Source organism: Ornithorhynchus anatinus, chromosome 7, assembly GCF_004115215.2.
Source record: "Ornithorhynchus anatinus isolate Pmale09 chromosome 7, mOrnAna1.pri.v4, whole genome shotgun sequence".
Classification (NCBI taxonomy): domain Eukaryota; kingdom Metazoa; phylum Chordata; class Mammalia; order Monotremata; family Ornithorhynchidae; genus Ornithorhynchus; species Ornithorhynchus anatinus.
The window spans coordinates 60,522,809-60,545,075 of record NC_041734.1 but is presented as its reverse complement, the minus strand read 5'-3'; the positions used below and the strand labels follow the sequence as shown (position 1 = coordinate 60,545,075).

The window sequence follows — 22,267 nt, the reverse complement described above, 5'->3', positions numbered from 1 at the left end:
GGAGGCTACACTGGATGGGTCCATTGCTCCTGCCTGTCCTCTGCTCCCACACCCCAGGGACCAGATGAGAGGCCTACAAGATTCTCCCATTCTACAGTCAATTCCACAGACCCGTGTTTTCCTGTCGAAAAACCGGCTGGGCAGGACTTGGGGAACTCATAGGCTCTTAATTCTGAGGTGATCACTGTCAGCTGGTGGGAAGTGGAGCGGTGAGGGCCTTAGCCACCGTTTCCAGCTGCCACTTTGGAACATTCGTTTAGACCTAAATTCCTCTGAGTCCAACCCCTAAATTCTATTTAAATCCTGAGACAGGCTCTGATGCTAGCGTGTCTCCTCTTAGAGCAGGGAGAGCAGGGTTTGCTGCCGCTGGTTCCAGAAAGAGGGAGAGCCGCTCCTTGCCCTGGTGCCAGGGGAGACCCTCCCGACTTCCTGTCACCTGTTGATGATACTGATTTCCCCTTCAATAGCCTATTGACTCAGAATTCCCTGCTTCTCCTCATGGTGACTTATACCGCTCTCCTTCCCACTAGTAAACAGAATGAGCTCCTTGAGGACAGGGATTGGGTCTACTAACTCTATTGAATTCTCTCAAGGGCTTAGCACCGTGCTCTGTACACAATAAGTGCTCAATAAATACCATTGATTGATTAATTGCCAAGTGAAATGGTGAATAGTAAGCCCCAAAAGGGGCTAGCTAAATGGAGGCAGCAGTGGCTATTTCTAGTCTAATTCTAGTTCTGCTGTTAATGTGCTATCTGACCTTGGGCAGGAAACACCACCTCTCAGAGCCTCAGTTTTTCTGGTGGGGATGTGTTGTTGGAGGAGGGGAGCAGGGTGGAAGGAAGTGTGGTTTGTTCAAATGAAGAGCCCATCAGTGTCCCTTGCTTGAGTGCCTGAGTTGGCCTTTATCCCTGAATGTTTTTGAAAGTTTCCTGCAGCAGTAGGGATGGCTCAGGGTACCTGAATCGATGAGCCATTGCAGCTCACTTTCTGTTCTTTTCTTCTGGCCTCCTCCCCCTCTGCTGCAGGGTTAGGGGGAGGGTTATCAGCTGGCTTGGGTGAGAGATGAGGACAGCCTAGGAGAGTGAATTCGATGCCTTGTCTGATTGGGACACAGAGAGGACTGTTGAGGTGGGAATGGGGATGTGTTCTTAGGAGCTGGGAGAGCCAGTCAGAGCCAGGCACTGATTGTTAGGAGTTTCTTCACTCTTCCAGTCTTTTGGGGTCCAGCCCAGAGCCTCCCACTCTTCTAAGTATTGTTGATGGACTTTGTGACCTTGGTTGAAAAACTTACCTGCCGTGGACTTCGGTTTCCACATTTGTTAAATGGGGTTAATCACCTCTGCCTCTTAGGACTGTTGGGAGGACAAAGGAATTAATAAAGTGCTCTTCCTCCTTCAGGAGTGGAGGTCATGATGAGCTCTCCTCCTTTCCATACCCCTCCCCGCAACAGAAGGCTGGGATCAATAAAGAATAGGGGAGGTCTCTTTGGCCCCTCCTCATCCTGCTTGTCCATCTGTTTCTTCAGTCCCTTCTGGTCCAGCCTCCCCTGTAAGCAGGGGCCGAGGTAAGCACCTGGATTGTAGACAGATGTTTCCACTGGCAATATATCCCCCAGCTCCCCCAGCCCTTATCTTCAGAGCGCTCCTGCCTAGTTACTTTGCCTAGAGATCTTTAAAGCAGACTAGACTCTCATCTAGCTGTGCCGAATCCTGCCCAGAAACAGGGGACTGAATTTGATGGCCCCTTTAGTCGGGATTTGAGGTTCTCTTCTCTTCAAGAGAGATTCCCGCAAGAGCAAATGAGGTCAAGGGGTCTGAATTGGGTCTGGCAAATTTTGACCTTGGGACTACAGAGATGAGACCTTTTGGGAGAGGGGATTGTGGCTACCAGGTCAAATCTGGACTTTATCTTATCCCTTTGGAGACCCAGGACATTCATGTCTGGGGGCCCCCCAGAGGTTGGGTGCCGAGTAGGGGGGAGAGGAGGTAGCAGTTAGAATAATAATAATTGTGGTATTTAAGCATTTACTATGTGCCAGGCATTGTACTAAGCGCTGGGGTAGATACAAGCAAATGGGGTTGGGCACAGTCCCCTCATTCCACATGGGCTCACAATCTTAATCCCCCTTTTATAGATGAGGTAACTGAAGCCCAAAGAAGTGAAGTGACTTGCTCAAGGTCACATAGCAAACAAGTGGCAGAGCCGGGTGGGATTAGAACCCAGGTCTTCCTGACTTCTAGGCCCATTCTCTATCCACCAGGCTTCACTGCTTCTCTAAAAGCATCAAATCAAAGTTCGATGAATCAAAATTAAAAGCATCAAATAAATCAACCCATCAATCAATTGTATTTACTGTGTGCAGAGCACTGTACTAAGTGCTTGGGAGAGTACAGTACAACAGTGTAGCAGATACATTCCTTGCCCACAATGAGCTTACACTTGTCCTCATGTCTACAGCTGCTAAGCTGTTTACTGACTGCATTACGAGGCCTCAATTACTAAGATATTTAGATGGCCTTGTACTAGCCAAAACATGTGCTCGTTATGGGCAGGGAATGTGTCTGTTCATTGTTGTATTGTACTATCCCAAGTGCTCTGCACATAGTAAATACTCAATAAATACAGTGAACTGACTGCCCCTGTGCCTCAGTTTCCCCCTCAGGAAATTCACGCTCCTTGTAGAAATAGGGAAGAGAGAGAGTCAAGCTGTCATCACTTATCCTTTCATAGTGCTCCCCCAAATGGAGTTGCTTTCATTTTTGAATTGACTTTTTCACTAAGTAGGTAGGTGGAAAGCTTTAGTGGGAAAGATGGAAGTTGGACCTCATTTTCTACCTTGAAAACGTCCTCAGCCTCCTAGCTGACCTCCCTGCCTCCTGTCTTTCCCCACTCCAGGCCATACTTCACTCTGTTGGCTCCATCGTTTTTCTAAAAAATGAATCCACGTCTTCCCACTCAAAAACCTCCGGTGGTTCACCTCCACCTCAAACAGAAACTCCTTCCCATCAGCTTTAAAGCACTCAATCAGTTCTCTCCCTCCTACCTTACCTAGCTGATCTTCTAGAACCCACCCCACACACTCTGCTCCTCTACCCGCACTCTTTACTCTAACCCGCACTCTTTACCCTAATCTCGGCTATCCCATCACCCTCCCCTTGTCCACATTCTTCCTCAGGCCTGGAATTCCCTTCCCCTTCATGTTCGACAGACCATGACTCTTCCCACCTTCAAAACCCACCTAAAATCACATCTCCTCCAAGAGGTCTTCCCAGACTAAGCCCTTTATTGATCTATAAAATGGGGATTAAGCCTGTGAGCCCTATGTGGAACAGGGACTGTGTCCAATCTGATCAACTTGTATCTGCCCTAGTCTGGCACATAGTAAGCACTTAATAAACACCATAAAAAAATCTTACAGTGTACTGTCCTCTCCCAGTTGCTTAGAACAGTGCTCTGCACACAGTAAGCACTCAAATATGGTTGACTGACTGGCACTTAGTAAGCGCTTAACATGTACCATTTAAAAAAAAACAAACAGCACAACTTTCTCACAAGGCCTGACCCCTTTCACCCCATCTCCAGGGCTGAGTGATGCTATTAGTGAGTCTATAATTTAAAGATTTAGGAAAATATTTTCAATAAGTCAATGCTATTTACCAAGTGCTTACTGTATGCAGCTTCATCTGCAGTTTCTCCTGGAAACTTCTAGACCATACAGACTGGAAAGGAGGGCCCAGCCTAAACAGTAAGACTTTTTAAGACCCTTCCTCCCTCCTCCCTGGCTAGAGGGTGATTCCCTCACCTTCTTAGGTCACTCACTCTGTTGTCATTGCAAAGTCTAATCTAAAACCTTCCCACTGCAAGCTCAGCCCATTTCTTCTTGGTGTGTTCTCAGGGGAGATGGACTTCAATGTGCCATCCCTCAGGAATGGTTCTTTCATTCATCCATCCGATTTTATACGAGGCAGTCCAGTTTCCTGCTTATCTGCTCCTGTGAGATACGGATATGACAATGAATGTCTTTATGTCCAGTATTTTCATTTTAAGTGCCCAGCTGCCTGCCATCCTGACTTTTGTTGCTGAGTTCTGTGGCTTTGAAGTGTTCCTTGTGTACGCAGGGACCTGGGAGAGGAAGGTAATGATTCTGGAGCAAAGGAGTGTGTTGGCGGTGAGAACAGGGTTCAGGATGTGGGTAGAGTCAGGGGAACATCTGCAAAATATGGCATAAGACATCTGCATAACACCTCACACACAGTACGATGGACATGTGTCATACATGTCCCTTCTACTTCACCCTGACCTGCTCCTTTTATTCCCCCTCCCACCACAGCACTTCTGTAATTTATTTATATTAATGTCTGTCTCCCCCCATAGAGTGTCAGTGCATTGTGGTCAGGAAATAGGTCTGTTTATTCTAACATTGTACTCTCCCAAGCACTTAGTACAGTGCTCTGCACATGGTAAGTGCTCAATAAATACGATTCACTGACTGTGTAAGAGTTGAGGATCCACAAGGGCTGTCAGTGCCTCCTTTGCAGGAGCCTTACCAACCTCTCTGTTACTGCCGTCAGTGGGATGGAATTCCACAAGAGGAATGCTAGGGAAGGGAAAGGAAAGGGAGTATGCCGGGGGCTGGGCCAAGCCAGGAAAACCTCAGACTGTGCCAAGACACCGGGGACCAACTCCTCTGGCAGCTGCCCTCCTCGTTCTGCACATATGTGTCTCTTAAGGGCTGGGCCGGTGGCATCGAGCAGACTGAGTGCCAGCCTGGGAGTTGGAAGTTGTGGGTTTGGCTCCCAAATCTGCACCCAAGGCTTGCTCCTCAACGGATGGCTGGCTGTATCTTTCTGCAAAACAGGCCCCACGACTGAGGCTCCTTCTTCGCCTTCAGGCAGGTTGGGAGGGGAAAGGAAGGGAGGTTTGCCCAGCACCTGGGACTCCTGGAAGCAAGGATGCAGAGAAAGGCCAAGTATTACAGCAAGAGGGAAGACAGAGGAACTAGCCACAGCCCCCACATAAGTCCTGAGGCTGGGCTATAGCCTCATCTGAGAACGAGGGCATGCCAAGCGAGTTTTGCAAGCAGCAGGTGTCTCTCCACTCTCTACGCCCTGGATGAGACCTTCCCAAAATGTAGAGGGAACGACTTGGACCGAGCATCTGCTCCAGTTCCAGAAATTGCACTCTGCCAACCCCTTTTACCCATCCCCACTCATCTGTCGCTTAAGAGAACATCCTGGGGGGAATTCTGAGTCAGTAACACTTGGAGACAGCTGGAGTTGGTTTAGGCCCACTTTCTGGCCTTCCCCCATATCATGATAGCAGATGGAACATCCCATTTAAAGGGGAAACAGGTGAGTGCACAGCACAGGTGAGCAAGTTAGAGTCCAGCCCTCGTCCGCGCTGAGACGAGGGCACAGGCAGGAGAGAACGCTTCAATGGGCACCTCTGCTGATTTCCTTTCAACTCATCTGCTGAGTCGGGCTATGCCAGGACGGTAGGCTCTGGTTTTCTGCTTCCTCCAGTGCCCAGGTAAGAAAGTGGGCTTAGACCAGAGCTTCCCTCCTAGAAGCAGGAGATGGAGCCTTTCCAGCACCCCCTCCCCAAAACTAGCTGGGTGCGGGAGATGACAGGGCCTGGGGAGGCTATCTGTGTTTATGGGCAAACCTTTCCAAGAAGGAGTGGGAAGAGAGTCACCTGTAAGAGGACACCTGGGAGTACACAGAGGAGTGGTGACTTGAACAGGCTTACCATCCTGGGTGTCCGGTTAATTAGGCACCTACATGGTGCTCGCTGCTAATGACCGTGACATCAGGGGAGATCACAGATAAATAAGGCAGGCAGCTTTAGCCTGCCGGACAAAAGCTTCCTTCATGGCCCAGAGGGTATCTTTCAGGGCAGTGCCTGGCCCAGCAGCTCCTCCTGACAGCTGGGAGAAGGAAGCGGTTACCTTGAGACTGAGGTCTTTGATCTCTGCTCCTCACTCCCACTCCGTGAGGTTCCTAGCAGGTGAGGCGAAAGGGTTTCCTACATAGGTACTGAGTGTGGCCGGGGGGGAGTTACAGGATACCTGGGTTCACTCCCTGGCTCTGCCTCAGTTGGACTAGGTGGCCCTGGGCCAATCACTTAACCACTCTGAGCTTCGGTTTTCCCGTCTGCAGAATAGGGCGGGGAGGATGCGTGATTTACGGATTAAGAACCGGACTTGTTCCAAGGCCGAACGTCTCTGTTCTGAGCCCAACTAGTCGTCTGCCCAAACTGAGGCAGGGGATCAAGCCGGAGCAGGGATTCAGGACTTTGAAGTACAAGTAGTAGGGGAGAAGGGCCTTTTCTGTGCAGTGTGGAATTAAATGAATAAGATAATAGTGATGAAAATAATAACTGATACTTAAGTGTTTATGTGCCAGACACTGTACGAAGTGCTGGGGTGGATACAAGCAAATCGGGTTGGACACAATCCCTGTCCCACGTGGGGTTCACAGTCTTAAATCTCCATTTTATAGATGAGGGAACTGAGGCACAGAGAAGTGAAGTGATATGACCAAGGTTGTCGAGCAGAATGTCAGAGGCAGGATTAGAACCCAGGTACTTCTGACTTCCAGGCCCATGCTCTATCCACTAGGCCACGCAGTTTCCTTCCAAGATGTGAATTAAAAGAAAAATTGCTTTGTAATTAAGAGCACGGGGACATGCGATAATCACAGAAGGTTGTTAACATTTAGACACCTACTTGTTTCCCTTGGATTGTTATCACTATTAATAATAATGATAATATCACTATTAATATTTTGGGACAGTGCTTTCACTTCAGTGGTTGCCTCATTTTATCCTTAGAGCACCCCTGGGAAGTAAGGATTAAGGCAGATGAGGAAACAGGCAGAGAGGTGGAGTTCCTTGCCTTATATTCCACTACAGACCAGTGGCAGAGCTGAGAGGTCTTGGTTACAGTGGAATAGCTGGGACCCCCTAGTCTGCTAAAAGCAGCATCCTGGGGGGATGTTCCTGGCAGCTCTTCCCTAAAGGGGGGGGACCACCTGATTCTCGAGCTAGCCCCAGACTTCTGGGTCAGACAAATATTTACTACAGAAAGGGCTGTGGAGCAGAGGAACCGGTGCCCAGGTAAACGCTGCACTTGTGCTGGCCGAACAATGCCGTCCTTTATGATACTCTTGGCCGCTGCTGCCCTGGACCTGAGCCCACTCCGCTGGGGCACAGAAGCAGTTGGGGCAGCAAGTACCGCAAAGACGGATGGACTCTGGCCACCTACTTCTCCTCGGACAGGCTCAGGGGCCTTTCAACCTGTGGTTTTTGGGCTTGGTTCCTTCCTCTTGGGTTCTAGAACAGGAGCTTGGCTGGAAACAAGGGGAACTAGGGTTTGTCTCAGACTGGTGTTCCCTCAGTATGATTGGGGTCCTTTATTGGGCTTTTTGGTCATGCACACTCCCGTAGGTGAGTTTTGCTGTGAGTGGCGACTTCGAGCACAAAAGACCACTGTGTGTATGGGTGTTTCTACTGAGAACGGATCTAGAAGGGGCAGAATTGGCAGGAGGAAGGATTTAAGTTGGACTGTTAGGGTTAGTTGGGACCCTCAGACACATTCCAGAAAGCCTTGCGGGTACTCCTCCCCCTTCACCCTCACTTGCCAGCAAGGTGGAGAATGTGAACGTGGGGGAAGGGAGGGAAGAGGTGGCTTCAAATAGCAGGTGCTGCAGGAACAAGTAGTCCCAGGGCCAAAGCATGCATTTTGGCAGTTTCTTAAACTCCCAGTATGCCAGCGTCAAACTCCAAACACAGTCACTGGCTGGTTTGGATGTGGTTCCATGTTCGTAACGGCTCTGAACACAATCTGGGCTTCCGTGGGCAGGGTTCCCTGGAATCTGCTGGGGCCTTCATTTAATCAATCAGTGGTATTTATTGAGCATTCACTCTGTGCAGACCACTGTACTAGGTGCTTGGGAATTACAGTGAGTTATTAGTTATGCAATCTCCTGAGCTCATATCAAAGAGACGATCACTCTCCCCACCTTCAAAACCTTATTAAAGGCACATCTCCCACAAGAGGCCTTCTGCACTAGATGCTCATTTCCTCCTCTCCCACTCCCATCTGCTTCTTCCTTGCACTTAGATTTGCACCCTTTACTCACCGCTCCCTCAGCCCCACAGCATTATGTACATATTTGTAATTTATTAATTTATATGATTGTCTCCCCCTCTAGTATGAGTGCTTGTTGTTTTTTTTAAAATGGTATTTAAGTGGTTACTATGTGCCATCCCCTGAACTAAGCACTGTGGCAGATATGTTAATCATGTTGCACACAGTCCCTGTCTCACATAGGGCTCAGAGTCTTAATCCCCATTTTACAGAGGAGGTAACTGAGGCAGAGCAAAATTATATGCCTAAAATTACACAGCAGACAGGTGGCAGAGCCAGGATTAGAACCCAGGTCCTTCTGACTCCCAAGCCCATGCTCTATCCTCTAGGCCACGCTGCTTCTCTTTGTTGTGGGCAGGGAACATGTCTTCCAACTCTGCCATACTGTACTAAATAGTGTTCTGCATAAAGTAAGTGCTAAATGAATACAACTGATTAATTGATGGAGTACAATGCAAAGAGTAGGTATAGACCATTCCTTCCCACAGATTAGAGGGGGAGTCAGACATTTAAAATGAATTACAGATGGATATGTATATACGTACTGTGGGGCTGGGGGAGTGGTGACTATCAAAGTGCTTAGGGGACCTCCAAAACCTCGAATGGGCCCCCTCAACCTGCGGGGTCTCTGGGACACTTACCCCTGGTGACTTTTCCTGAATAGTTTAAGGCAACCCTGCCCAGAGGCAGGGGATGGACTTGACTACTTCTTGAGTTCTCTTTGAGCCCTGTGATTCCCTGTCTGACAAACCCTTCAAGCAATTTGAGAAAAGAGCTAGAAAAATGAATAATTCTAACTTTTTTATGTATTAGACACCTCACTAGTGGTCTACCCACTCCAGGTTTCCATGGAGCGGCAAGCCCGTGATCCGGGGCTGGAGGGGAGCTGGGCCAGGCTGGGCTGGCTGGTCTGGACTGAGGTCAGGGCCGGGAACCCCTCTTGGGGTCAGCTGGAGAGCAGCGGGAGCTCCGGCCCGGAGCTTGGGCCGAAGCCTCTAGAACCAGGTCAGCACATGGTCGCCTCTGTCTGGTTGCCTTCTGCCCACCACCCAGCCTCCTCCAGCCGGCACCCCTGTGACCCAGACCGAGCCCAGCACCCCTTCTTTCCAACTGGCCCTGCGGGGGAGAGGGTGAGGCTCCCTCCCACCCTGCACCCAATCAGTTAATCAGGCAGTCAATACTAGTCAATACTTCCACTGCGGACTTGCATGGAGGGATGGGGTGATCCCGAGCAGTGGCCTGAAGCTGGAGGCCTGACAGGTGGGTCAGCGGGAAGCGGGGCCGGCTCCCTCCGACTGGATCTGGGGGCAAATGGGGCTGCCCCGCTGCTCCTTGGACAGAAGCAGGGTGAGCTCTGTGAGGGGAAAGTGTGGGGGTGGCAGGTGGGTGGACTGAGCCGTGGGGGTGTAGGATCTGGGATTGGACTGTGCTCTGCCAGTCTCCCGAGGAGGCTTGCCTGTCTGTGAACTGGAGAGTGATCTATGTGTCTGGAAATTGAAGCACCAAGTTTTTATTTTGAGCTTGGGAATGAATTGGATGGAGTTTTGAGTGGGTGGGCTTTCCAGAGAGGTCCCTTCTTGCTGGGCACATAAAGATCCCCATGGGCTCTAGAGGGTGGCAGGGACACAAAATATGCCCACCCACCCCCCACCTGGCTCAGGGCTGAAGGGGACTTCTCTGGTGTACCCCCAGATCTGCCAGGGACCAGAGGAGCCCCCAGCTCACCCTGTACTTGACATCTGGGCAGTTCCACTTCTGTCTGCCCACCATTGACGCCAAGGGGCAGGGTGGTTTGGCATTGGCTGCCCAAAATACAAGAGTCTTCACCCCCATGAACCAAATTTTGGGAGGGGAGACGGTGGTCCCTACCCCTTGCTTCAAGGTGGCCCTTGTGCTTATGAGTGAGGAGTATGGCCAGTTAGTAGCTGGACTGAGAGATGTCCATCCTGGAGTGCCAACTTCCCGAAGCCTCAAACCATCTGACCTAGTTGTGTCAGCTCATAACCAGAAAGGAGAGATTGCATGTTCACTATTAATTTAATTTATAGGTGTTGGACTCCCCAGGAGGCATACCAATGTACTTGGCCCTATGGTGCTGTAAGGGAGAAGAATTCAGGGCCTTATTAATTTTTTTGTAATGGTATTTAATTGCTTACTATGTGCCAGGCACTGTACTTAGCACTGGAGTGGATACTAGCTAATCAGGTTAGACACAGTCCCTATCCCACACAGAGCTCACAGTATTAATCCCCCTTTTCCAGATGAGGTAATTGAGGCAAAGAGAAGTGAGGTGACTTACCCAAGGTCACAAAGCAGACAAGAGGTGCAGCCGGGATTAGACCCGAGGACTTTCTAACTCCCAGCTCATGCTCTGTCTACTAGTCCACACTGCTTCTGATCTCTTCCCTCTAAGAATTTATAATCTAACTTGAGCATTACAGACCATGGAGGAGAATATATGTAAACCATGATTACATCCCTCCATGAGGGACAGGGTCCATGTTTAATCCCCACCTGTGTATTCTAATAATAATGATGTTGGTATTAGTTAAGCGCTTACTATGTGCCGAGCACTGTTCTAAGCGCTGGGGTAGATACAGGGTAATCAGGTTGTCCCACATGAGGCTCACAGTTAATCCCCATTTTACAGATGAGGTAACTGAGGCACAGAGAAGTGACTTGCCCACAGTCACACAGCTGCCAAGTGGCAGAGCTGGGATTCGAACTCATGACCTCTGACTCCCAAGCCTGTGCTCTTTCCACTGAGCCATGCTGCTTCATTCTCTCCCAGCACTTAGTACAGTCCTCTGCATACAGTAAGTTCCTAAAATACTATAGTTTATTTTATATTGCAGGATGATTCGACATAATTACTCATCGATTTGTAAGGGGTTTTTTCTCCTTATTAGACATTCTTCAGAGTACAGGATATAAAAGCAAGAAAGCCTTATAGCTATCATATTTATTGAATCGCCGTGTTGTTCAGAGCACTGTACTAAGGGCTTGGGAAAGTAGAGTATAATTAGAAGACCTAATCCCTGCCCTCAAGGAATTTACAGTCTAGCTGGGGAGAGAAACACTAAAATAAATTTCACATGGGATAGATACATGAGTTAATGTTAAAGTAACAGGGTATGTGAGATAGGTGCAAAAGTGTTTCAGGAGTTTGTGAGTACTGAAGTGTGTAAATATTGTAGATTTGTTGGAGAACCAGTAAGGGGGATATAGCCAGAGGAAATGAGAAATTAATCGAAGACCTCCTGGAAGTGATGTGATTTCAGAAGGACTTTAAAAATGGGGAGAGCAGAAGTCTGGAATTTGAAGGAAGAGAAAGTTCTAGGAAGTGAGTAGATTAGTTAGCTCCAGAGGAATGAAGAAAGTGAGCTGGCGGTGTACAGGAGGAAGAGAGTAGATAAAGTAGGAGAGAGAGCTTATTGAATGCCGTAAAGACGGTGGTCAGGAATTTCTGCTTGATGCGGTGGATGGGGAACCCATAGATGGTTTTTAAGGAATGGGAAAAATGATCCAGGCAGCAGAGTGATATATGGAAGGGAGAGACTGGGAACCCGCCCTTAGATGGATTCCATAATCAGTCAATCAGGTGTATTTATTGAGCACTTACCGTCTGCAGAACACTGTACTAAGATCTTGGGAGATTGCAGTATAATGATAAGCAGATACATTCCCTGCCTACAATCAACTTACAGTCTAATGGTGGTCAAACAGGCCAGAGTCTTTAGGATTCTCATCAAATTCCCAGAAGAGTCCCCATCATGGCCCTTTTGAGGCAGCTGCTATTGTGTGTCTCCACTGTCCCCTATATTCAGGTTAGGGTGCCCACTGATGATTCTCCCAGATACCAAACCCCCAGATGCTTGGGTTGTCGAATGTCAAGCTCACAGAGCATCCGAAACCACCGGAACGTAGAGCATTACTCTTGGGGGCTCCCAGCCCCACAGCACTTACCTACAAATCTGTAATTAATTTATTTTTATTAATGTCTGCCTCCCCTTTTAGACTGTAAGCCCACTGTGGGCAGGGAATGTCTGTTTATTGTTGTAGTGTACAGAACTCTGCACACTAAGCGCTTGATAAATACGGTTAACTGACTTGTGGGTGGAGGGTCACCTGTCGCCCTTCCCCACACCCACTCACTAACTTGGTCGAGAATCTTTGTGTCCCCCTCCTGGGTCCCTTTGACTACAAATGCCGCTTCTGACCTGCGAAACCTGGTGGTAGCAGGGCACTTAAAACTACCGGATATAAGGGCGACCATTGCCATGACTGGACTGGGGGCAGATTGGTTGAAAACTGGCCTGACCAGTTTAAAATCGGGGAATGGCTACCCCACTGGTGGAGAAGGTGGAATCCAGCAAGCTTCAGCCTTCTGCCCACTGTGAGTCTCAGCCGAGGGGAGGGAAGTGAGAGAAGGGTGGGAATGGAGTCTTCCTCCTAGATTGGAGCATTCCAAGGCCTTTGTAGTCATGGGACTTAGAGGACAATTGGGCTCTTAAAGCTCATGTTTCAGGGATTGTTGAAGCCAGGATGATATGGGGTAGTCAGAATATCCCACAGGCCATTTGGGCAGTTGCCTGCTGGCCTGCATCCTTAGGAGGAGGGAGTCATTCCATCCATAGCCTCGTCCCATGGGCATCCTCAACGGTCTCTACCACTCCCCCAAATTGTCCTCCTCTCTAGAACCTCTGCCCCAGGATGGCATCGTGGGAATCAGTCAGAACTTCTGGTAGAGGCAGGCCAACCCTGATCTGGGGCTTTCTGCTTTCTCCTTCCTTTGTGTCACGAAAAGCTGACCCCTGGCAGAGGAAGAAGCATCAGAGCAGGGAGAGAATCTGGGCCTGTCTTACAGAACAGACTTTCCCCTTGTCCTCTGCCCCAAGGGAGGTTGAATCCATGGGTTCATTGTATCCCCAAGTTTCGCTTTCTTAGAAGCATAGCTTGGCCCTAGCCCCTTGCCCTAGGCTCAGTACACAGAGTCTCAACTGATGTTGCCAGTATATTTGCTGATTTGTATCCCCACCCAATCCACTCATTTCGTGTTCTTTCAAAAAAGCCTCTCTCTACCAGAACATCTCTCCTATTCTCCCAAGTTGGAGCAAATTATAAACTTCCTGGCCCGGAAGAAAGTGTGAAAGATCATTTTGTCCTCCATGTTTCCTCCAAGCAGGACCTCACTAAACTGTTCTAGTGAGCTTTGATAGTCTCATATTTTTTTAAAAAGGAAAGGGCACTCTACAGCCTCCCTTAGCCACCCATTCCAGTGTTCAAATAATTCTTACATCTAGACCAAGTCTCTTTTGCTGAAACTATTGCCTGTCTCCTCTTGTTCTGACCTCAATGGAATTGGTAACCTCAGATCTCATCTTTTATATAATACTTCTTCCCCCATTTCCCCATGTACACTCTGTCTCCCCGTCGTCCCTCCCTGGGCTCCAGGCCCCTGCCCAATCCTAGAATAGACACCCTCCTAGTGGGAGAGTGGTCCAGGAAAACCCATCCCCCAAGCTAGCCCTAATGGGCAATATCTTCTATCTCCAAATGCCATCACACCCTGCTAGATGTTAGGGACCTCAGCTGTTTACTTAGCACGCTATGTGAGCATGCTCCGTGCCCTTTCCTTCTTCAGCGGATGGGCCAGTGTCTGTTCCTAGTTAGCACAGAAACCCAAATCAGACTATTTGGCGGCTCCTCAAGGAGTTTTCAGGTTACCAGAGATCTCAGATAGGTGGATTGGTGTGGCTTTGTTGTTCTGGGAATGCTCCTCTCATTTGGGAATGCCCTCCCTGCTCCCGTAGACCCTTTTGGTTGGAAAAGGCATCCAGTGGATGGAAGGAAAAGACTTCTGGCTTCTTAGTCATTTTGAATGGCTTTAGAGGTCAACTAGGGGAGCAGGGAATACTTGGGTTCTCACTCTATCACCACTTGGCCTTGGGTTTGACGTTGCTTCTCTGAGTCTCCCCACTGGTCTATCAGCCCAGTCATATTAACTGAGTGCTTACTGTACTGTAATAAGGACTTGGCAGCAGGTCACTTCTTTGCTCTGGGCCTTGGTTTCCTCATCTGTAAAATGGGGGTTTGGCCCCCCTTCTCCCTCCTATTTGGACCATGAGCCCCTTATGGGCCAAAGACTGAGTCCCACTTCCTTCTAGACTCTAAGCTTGTTGTGGGCAGGGAATATATCAGCTTATTGTTTATATTGTACTCTCCCAAGTGCTAGTACAGTGCTCTGGACCCAGTAAGCCCTCAATGGCATGATTGAATGAATGAGAGTACAATTAAGCCATATAACAGACAGATTCCTTTCCCATATTGAGCTTACAGTCTAGAGCCGACAACTAAACATCAGATTTAGGCCAACAAGAACTTGAGGCCTGGGGTTGGAGGACAGGGCAGGGAACTCCATGACCCCAGTGGTCCATCTCTGGGCCCACCCCCAAACATTTTAAGAGACTTTATCTTTGGGCTCTCTGGAAAGTGTTTAATCCTAGAGGGTTTCCTGTGCTTTTTCTTCAAGTCGACTGTGCTCTCCAAGTCGACTGTGCTGGTGGATCCCCCAGGTAGGAGAAAGGGTGCACCCCCTACCTTTCCCCAAGGACCCCAAGAGAGTCTGGAATTCCCCATTGCCCCAAGAATTTTCAAGCTCTGAAGTTTTTAAGAATACTGGGTGGTGGCTGTGCTCTCCATCCTTCTTTTCCTTAACCTGGCAGCAGTCTGGGTGTGATCCTGAAGCAGACTTGAGGGAATCCCCAGGGAGATTTTTGCCTTCCAGTTCTGCTCTGCAGAGTTTTGGTAGAGTTTGTGTTTGTGTGTGCCCATTACCCTTATACATTCCTCATGGGTGTGGAGGCAAGGAGATGGACCGGTTGTCCTCTGAAAGACTCTTCCACGCCTGGTAGTCTATGATCTCACAGATGTCATGCCCTGTGATCTAGAAGCGAGACAGTCTTTTTGTGAGGGAACAGAGCGAGGGGGCAGCAGAGAACGGAGCAGATTATAAGGACATTCCAGGCTGATCAGCTGGTCAGGGTGACAGGTGACATTTTATCAGTGGCCATAGCTAAAGATGTGTAACAGGGCTTCCCAGTGGTCAAGTTTTAATAATAATTATGGTATTTATTAAGCTTTTTCTATGTACCAGGCACTGTACTAAACAGTGGGGTGAATACTAGCAAATCGGGTTGGACACAGTCCTTGTCCCACTTGGGGCTCACAGTCTCAATCCCCATTATACAGATGAGGTAACCGAGGCACAGAAAAGTTGTGTTGCCCAAGATCACCCAGCAGACAGGTGGTGGAGTCAGGATTAGAACCCATTCCCTTTTGATTCCTAGGCCCCTGCTCTATCCACTACGCCATATTTCTTCACTCTTGTACACAGTTGTGCTCAAGAGTGCAATGAGAAATGTGGGACTCGGTGTCAGAACTGACTTCCCATCCTCCGAGAAGTTCTTACTGCTCAGCAGGCTGTGGACCTCCTGGAGTGGAGAAGGCTGAGGAGTGATTTAAAAGCGATTTAAGATACTGTGAACTGCAGGGCGAGTTATGTCATTGATGCCCTGAACTGAAACGAGGCCCTGCATTCCTCCGGTAGCTCTGCCTGAATGAGAGTACCTTTTTTTTTTTTTAATTGGCATTTAGACGCTTACTCTGTGCCAGACACTGTACTAAGTACCAGAATAGGTACAAGCTAGTCATGTTGGACACGGTCCACGTCCTACATGGGGCTCACAGCTTTAATCCCCATTTTACAGATGAGGGAACTGGGTAAAATGGGGATTAAGACTGTGAGCCCCATGTGGGACAACCTGATTACTTTGTATCTACCTCAGCACTTAGAACAGTGCTTGGCACATAGTAAGCACTTAAATACTGTGATTATTATTATTATCATTGAAGTTACACAGCAGACAAGTGGCAGAGCTGAATTAGAGCCCAGGTCCTCTAATTTCCGGGCCTGTGCTCTTTTCTCTAGGCCACACTGTTTCTCATGATCGCCCCTTGATGATTAATCACTTTGCTCGGCAGGGACCCTCTGCCTCACATTTGTCAGTGGGCAAGGCTAAGCATCGTTCACAAGGCCTGTACATGTGTGCGTATGTGGCGGGGGCGGCGGGGAGGGCATATGAGCGCAAGCACGTGCATACGTCTGCTGGCAGGTAATTCTTTTTTTTTTTAAAAAAAATGTTTTTTAGGCACTTACTATGTGCCAGGCACTGTATTAAGCACTGGGGCGGATACAAGATTGTCAGGTTGGACACAGTCATTGTCCCACATGGGGCTTGCGCATTCATTCAGTCGTATTTATTAGGTGCTTATTGTGTGCAGGGCACTGTACTAAATGCTTGGAAAGTACAATTCGGCAACAGATAGAGACAATGCCTACCCAACAACCTGCTCACAGTCTATAACGGGGAGACAGACAACAAAACAAGTAGGCATCAATACCATCAAAATAGATAAAATCATAGATATATGTGCAGTCACAGTCTTAATCCCCATTTTACAGATGAGGTACCTCTGAGGCACAGAGAAATGAAGCGACTTGCCCAAGGTCACCCAGCAGTCTTCTGCTCCAGTAAGTGAGGCCACCTGGTGCTGAGCCTGGGGTGGAGAGCCACTGCTGTCTCTCTTTATTGCTGAATTGTACTTTCCAAGCGCTTAGTACAGTGCTCTGCACACAGTAAGTGCTCAGTAAATATGATATAAATGAATGCTGATGAGTGCCTAGGAAGAAAATGTCCAGAGGATCTCCAGGTCCACAGGGAACTGTACTAGGGGAGTCCAGAGAGTTTTTAGTTCGGCATTCCTCTCTACTGGTAGTTTTGAACCCTGGACAGGCAGCCGAGGGAGATTGTGAAGTCTTTATTAAGCAAAGCATGCCTTTTTCAGCCCTGGGAAGTTTAGGAGTTCACTTGCCTGATGGCAGGGGACTGACTCTGATAACCTCCTGAAATCTCTATGAGCTGAAAGATTCTTGGGAAGTCCTTGAGACAGTCTTCTAGGAGCAGCGCAAATACACTCAAAGAAACTCGAAGGGTAATTCTCAAGGGTTTAGAGTGTGTGTGGCCAGTGTTACAGCATACCTCCTCCAGTCGTATCTTGCCGTTGTATGGGGGTGGGCTTGTGCAAGGGATTAAACAACAACAGCCACTTCCAAGGCAGCTAAAGGAGAATATCCACATGTAAGGAAGCCAGGAAAAATTACTCGAAAGAGTCTGAGGAGAAGAGCTTCCAGGAGGGAAGCAAACACATAACCTGCTGGGAAGGGGGAGCAGAAGCTAATCCAGGCCTGGGGCAATCAGAGTATGGGGTGGGGGTGGAATCAGAGATTTGCCCCCAACTCTGCATCGCGGAGGCCCAGGAGAAAACCACCACCAGGATCAAACAGATGCCCAGTGCTTAGGGCTCATCCTGTGCAATCTTCCTCGTGCATGTGCAGCAGAATAGAGGCAACAGTGCAATCTTGGAACATATTTAAGGAGGTATATCTTTAAGAAGGAAAGTTCCAGAGTGGGACAGGCTGTACTGGCAGAGATAGGCAAGGGAGATGGCGATGATGATATCTGTTTAAAGTGACGAGAGTGCAGGTCTGGAAGTTAGATGATCTGAGTTCTAATCCAGGTTCCACAGCCTACCTGCTGTGTGACCGTGGGCGAGTCGCTTAACTTCTCTGTGTTTCAGTTCCCTCACCTGCAAAATGGGAACTCAGTGCCTGGTCTGCTTCCTACTTGCAGCGTGGCTCAGTGGAAAGAGCCCGGGCTTGGGAGTCAGAGGTCATGGGTTCGATTCCTGGCTCTGCCCCTTGGCAGCTGTGTGACTGTGGGCAAGTCACTTAACTTCTCTGTGCCTCAGTTACCTCGTCTGTAAAATGGGGATTAAGAATGTGAACCTCACATGGGACAACCTGATTACCCTGTATCTCCCCCAGCGCTTAGAACAGTGCTCTGCACATAGCAAGTGCTTAACAAATACCAACATTATTATTTTTATTATTACTTAGACTGTGAATCCCATGTGGGACCTGATTATCTTATATCTACCCCAGTGCTTAGTACAGTGCTTGGTGCGTAGTAAGCATTTAACAAATGCCAAAATTATTTTTATCATTTTCATTATAAATGTCATCATTATTTTAAGTCTTACTATGTGCTAAGCACAAGCGTAGATGAAAGAGAATTAGATTGGGGCTGAGAGTCTACGGGGGAGGGAGAACGGATCTTTCATCCCTGCTTTTACAGCTAAGGAAACTGAGGTACTGAGAAATTGTGACTTGTCCAACGTCATATAGGCAAGAACTGAGCATGAGAGAGGCCTGCTCATAAGTAGTTAAATCATTAATAAAACATGCCGTGTCTGTGTTGATTCCAAGTGAGGGTACAAGATGGACGATAGCATAATGTTGAGGGAACAGCATAGAAACTGTTGACGGGGAGGGGAGGGGCTTCTTATCTGCCCCCAAATTGTGTGGTCGCGGCATGTGTCCATCATCCACATGGGCAAAGGACCAACTTCCTGTCCTGAGCCCCGTATAATCTAGAAGATGAACCCAAGCTGTTTTATTGGCCAGAAGGGTCATCACCCACTGGAGCCGCAACTTGGGAGTGCTGCCTCCTTTCCCAACTGCTGATGTCCAGCAAAAGTCCTGCCCCATCCCTTGGTAGAGTAGATGATGATCCGGAGGGTCACAGAGGTAAAGGAAACAGCAGCATCAGCAGTCGGCCCCGAATTATGTCCCCGAAGCAGGGGACCCAGGCTGAGAGCGTGTGGGGTTGTGAGAGATCCGAGAGGGGGCTTCTGAATTTTCCTTGTGCTGCTAGATACGGCTGACTGGGAACCCATATCCACAGCTGCCCAGGAGCACTGACCTAGGGTACTCACCCTCTCTGGGGCAGCCACACCCCATCTTTCCTCACACAGCCATTTGGCCCCGGGCGGCCCGCCTTTCTACGAAGGCCAGGCTGCGACGTCTCCCGCGTCCCTGCCTGAAAGTTGCCACGTGAGGTATCTCGGGGGGCCCCCTTACCCTGCCTCCCTTTGGTGAGAAAGAGGGCAACGAGGAGTGGTCGGGAAGCTTGCTCTAGGAGGGTGGCCAGGGCCGGGTTTTCCCCTTTGAAAAGCCACCTGGGGGCCATGAAACAGTATCAGGCAAACACGCCAAACCCGTTCCTCTGCGGTTTGGACGCTTGGTGTTTCCCACCCCCCAAGAGCGTCCCATCTCTGTTGCTACGATTCAAACACCTCAGCTTCCTTCCCTCCCTGCCCCCTGTACCTCACCTCATCTCTCCGCCGGGACCCCCCAACAACCCTGCCCCAGTCTTCCTGATTCCCAGGAGGTTTGCTTGCTCGGGAACTGAGTTTTGCAAATGATCGCAGTGGATGGGCCTTTTGTGGGAGTGTGGATAAGGTGGGACAGGAGCAGGGTTGCGGGGGTGGTGGCTGGAGAGAGGGCTGGGGCAGTTCCCCAGGGGATGGGGGAGGGGAGACCAGGCATGCGTGGAATTCTCCAAGCATGTCCCGACCTGGCTCTTGCCCCAAATAACAACAAAATGCCAACCCCACCCCCAGCTGGACTCCCCAAAACAACCAATCCTCAATGGGCAGGTGGAGCGGGCTCCGTGGTGGGGGCCATGGGGGCCCCCACCCATCCTTCTTCAGGGAGCCAGACCCTCCCCCGGGGCTCTTGATCAGGATGAGGGGTAAAGCGGGACCTGGCGCCAGCCCAGAGCCGTTGGTGCCACTCGCACCAGGGTGGCAGTGGGGCAAGGCCCTAAGGCATCATTCGCTCCACAGGGGTGGAGACCTGGGGAGGATGAAAGAGGGATGGAGTGGGTCATATTCCTCTCCCCCCCCCCCGACCCCTTCCCTGAGCCTGGGACCAGAAAGCCTTCAGAGCAGGGAAGGAATGCTTTCTCTCCTGATTTGGAGCATTCCTGGTCTGCAGGTACTCAGATTTTGGCTACTGAGATCCCCCCCCCCCCCCCCCCAAGACCGAAAGTGCTGGAGGAAGGAAGTCTAGAACAACCCACCACTGACACTGCCCGGAGCGGGGATCCCAACTGGCAAGAGTCGGGGAGAGCCGAGGTTGGACACAACTCAGATTTTCTGTTAGCCAGAGGCCTTGTCTGCAGTGGTCAGGATGCTCTCCGAGGTCCAGGTTGCATCCTTGGTCATCACAGTGTGCCTCTTTCCATCGTGACTAGGATAGGCTGTGGCAGTGGGGCAAACCTCAGTCAGTCGTATTTATTGAGTGCTTACTGTGTGCAGAGCACTGTACTAAGCCTTTGGGAGAGTGTAATATAACCATAAACAGACGCATTCCCTGCCCAAAACAAGCTTACAGTCTAGAGAGGAAGACAGACATTAATGTAAATAAATTACAGACTTGTCACGCAAGTAAGAGGAAATGGGGAGAGATAAGATCCTGCATTGGCTGTGGGGAAACTGTCCACAATTCCCAAGTGGGAGAGGTTTATCTTTCCGTTGGCAGGGTTATGGTTTGCATGCTTGACTTCTTGTGGGGGGGCTTGTCAGATGTGGGGTTCCCCCTTCCAGTCAGTTGAGATTTGAGCCCAGGAATCCTAATGAGATCCTGTGGTCCACTGCTCTGCTACACTGCCTCGGGATGGAAGGGAGGCCCCATTTGAGATCACTGAGATCACCAAGAGCCATATTGAACAGGAAATGCTCTGGCAGCTATTCATCCAAAATCCTGAAACCAAAGCAGGGGTTGTAGGTCAGTTGCCATAGGAACTAAAGAACCTGCTGTAACGAACTAAAAGAGAGAGAGACAATAGAGGACTGAGCAATATTGCCTTAATGAGTATGGCTAGAGAGATTCAGCATGGCCAAGTAGAGAAAGCACGGGCCTGGGAGTCAGGATATGGGTTCTAATCCCAGCTCCACCACAGCATGGCCTAGTGGATAGAGCATGGGTCTGCGAGTCAGTAGGACCTGGGTTCTAATCATGGCTCCGCCATTTGTCTGCTGTGTGACCTTGGGCAAGTCACTTCACTTCTCTGTGCCTCAGTTACCTCATCTGTAAAATGGGGATTAAGACCGTGAGCCCCATGTGGGACAGCGACTGTGTTCAACTTGATTTACTTGGATCCACCCCAGTGCTTAGTAGTGTCTGGAACATAGAGCGGACTTAAGTACCATTATTATTATGTCTGCTGTATGGCCTTGGGCAGGTTACTTCACTTCTTTGTGCCTCAGTTTCCTCAACCTTAAAATGGGGATAAAGACTGAGTCCCCTGTCTGACCTCCAACGGCTCTAGTCCCCCCGCTCTTTCATCTCTATCCAAGGATCTCTCCCTTCTCAAAGAGTCTGGCTTTCCTCAGAGCCCCCTCAGGTCCTTCCCCCCACATCTTGAGTAATGTCAACCCGGCCCTGAGAGAACATGGGAATCAGACTCCCACAGCGAGATGTTGTACTTGGGCTGAAAGCATCCCCAGAGTGAGTGCCTCAGTTCTGGGTACAAGCTGCTTTTGATGATGATAATGACATTTGTTCCATGCTTCCTGGGTGCCAAGCACTGTACTAAGCACTGATGTAGATACAGGATAATCATATCCAACACAGATGATCTGGGTTCAAGGGGACAGAGGAAGGTGGGTAATTGAGAGATTCACCTGACCCAAGTGCCTCATTTTGGCCTCTAGCTTCACTCTCCTCCACTGTTCCAAGTTAAAAGATAAGGAGTTTGATGGCACCTGAGCCCCAGGGATGGTAATCATACATGAATAGGGACTTCTTTAGAGGCAGTCAGGCTGGTAAAGGTTAAACGGCGACCTGTTTCACCAAATATCCTGGTAGATGGTGTGTGTGTCTGGGTGTTCGTTCACTGTCTCATTTTATTAGCCTCTGCCTTTTCTCTATCTCTGTCTTCCTGCCTCCTTTGTGTCCTCTTCTTTTCTTTCTCTCTCACACACACACATTTTATTTCTCTCTTCCTCTGTCTCTCGTGCTTCAGAATCTTGCCTTTGTTGTAATGGAGTTTTTCTGTTTCCCTGCTCCTTGGCCTCCCCTTACCCCTGGCTTCTCACTCCTTCCATGCTCCGTTAGGGTGAGAACAGTGCTCCCGCGGGAAAAGGGCT

At 49.4% G+C, this 22,267-nt stretch overlaps 1 protein-coding gene across 2 annotated transcripts in view; it reads left to right on the top strand.

Moving 5' to 3' along the window:
- The window catches only part of PLEKHA6 (pleckstrin homology domain containing A6), a 139,003-nt gene that overhangs the window by 42,224 nt on the left and 74,512 nt on the right, over positions 1–22,267 (top strand). The gene's annotated exons all lie outside the window — the stretch shown is intronic.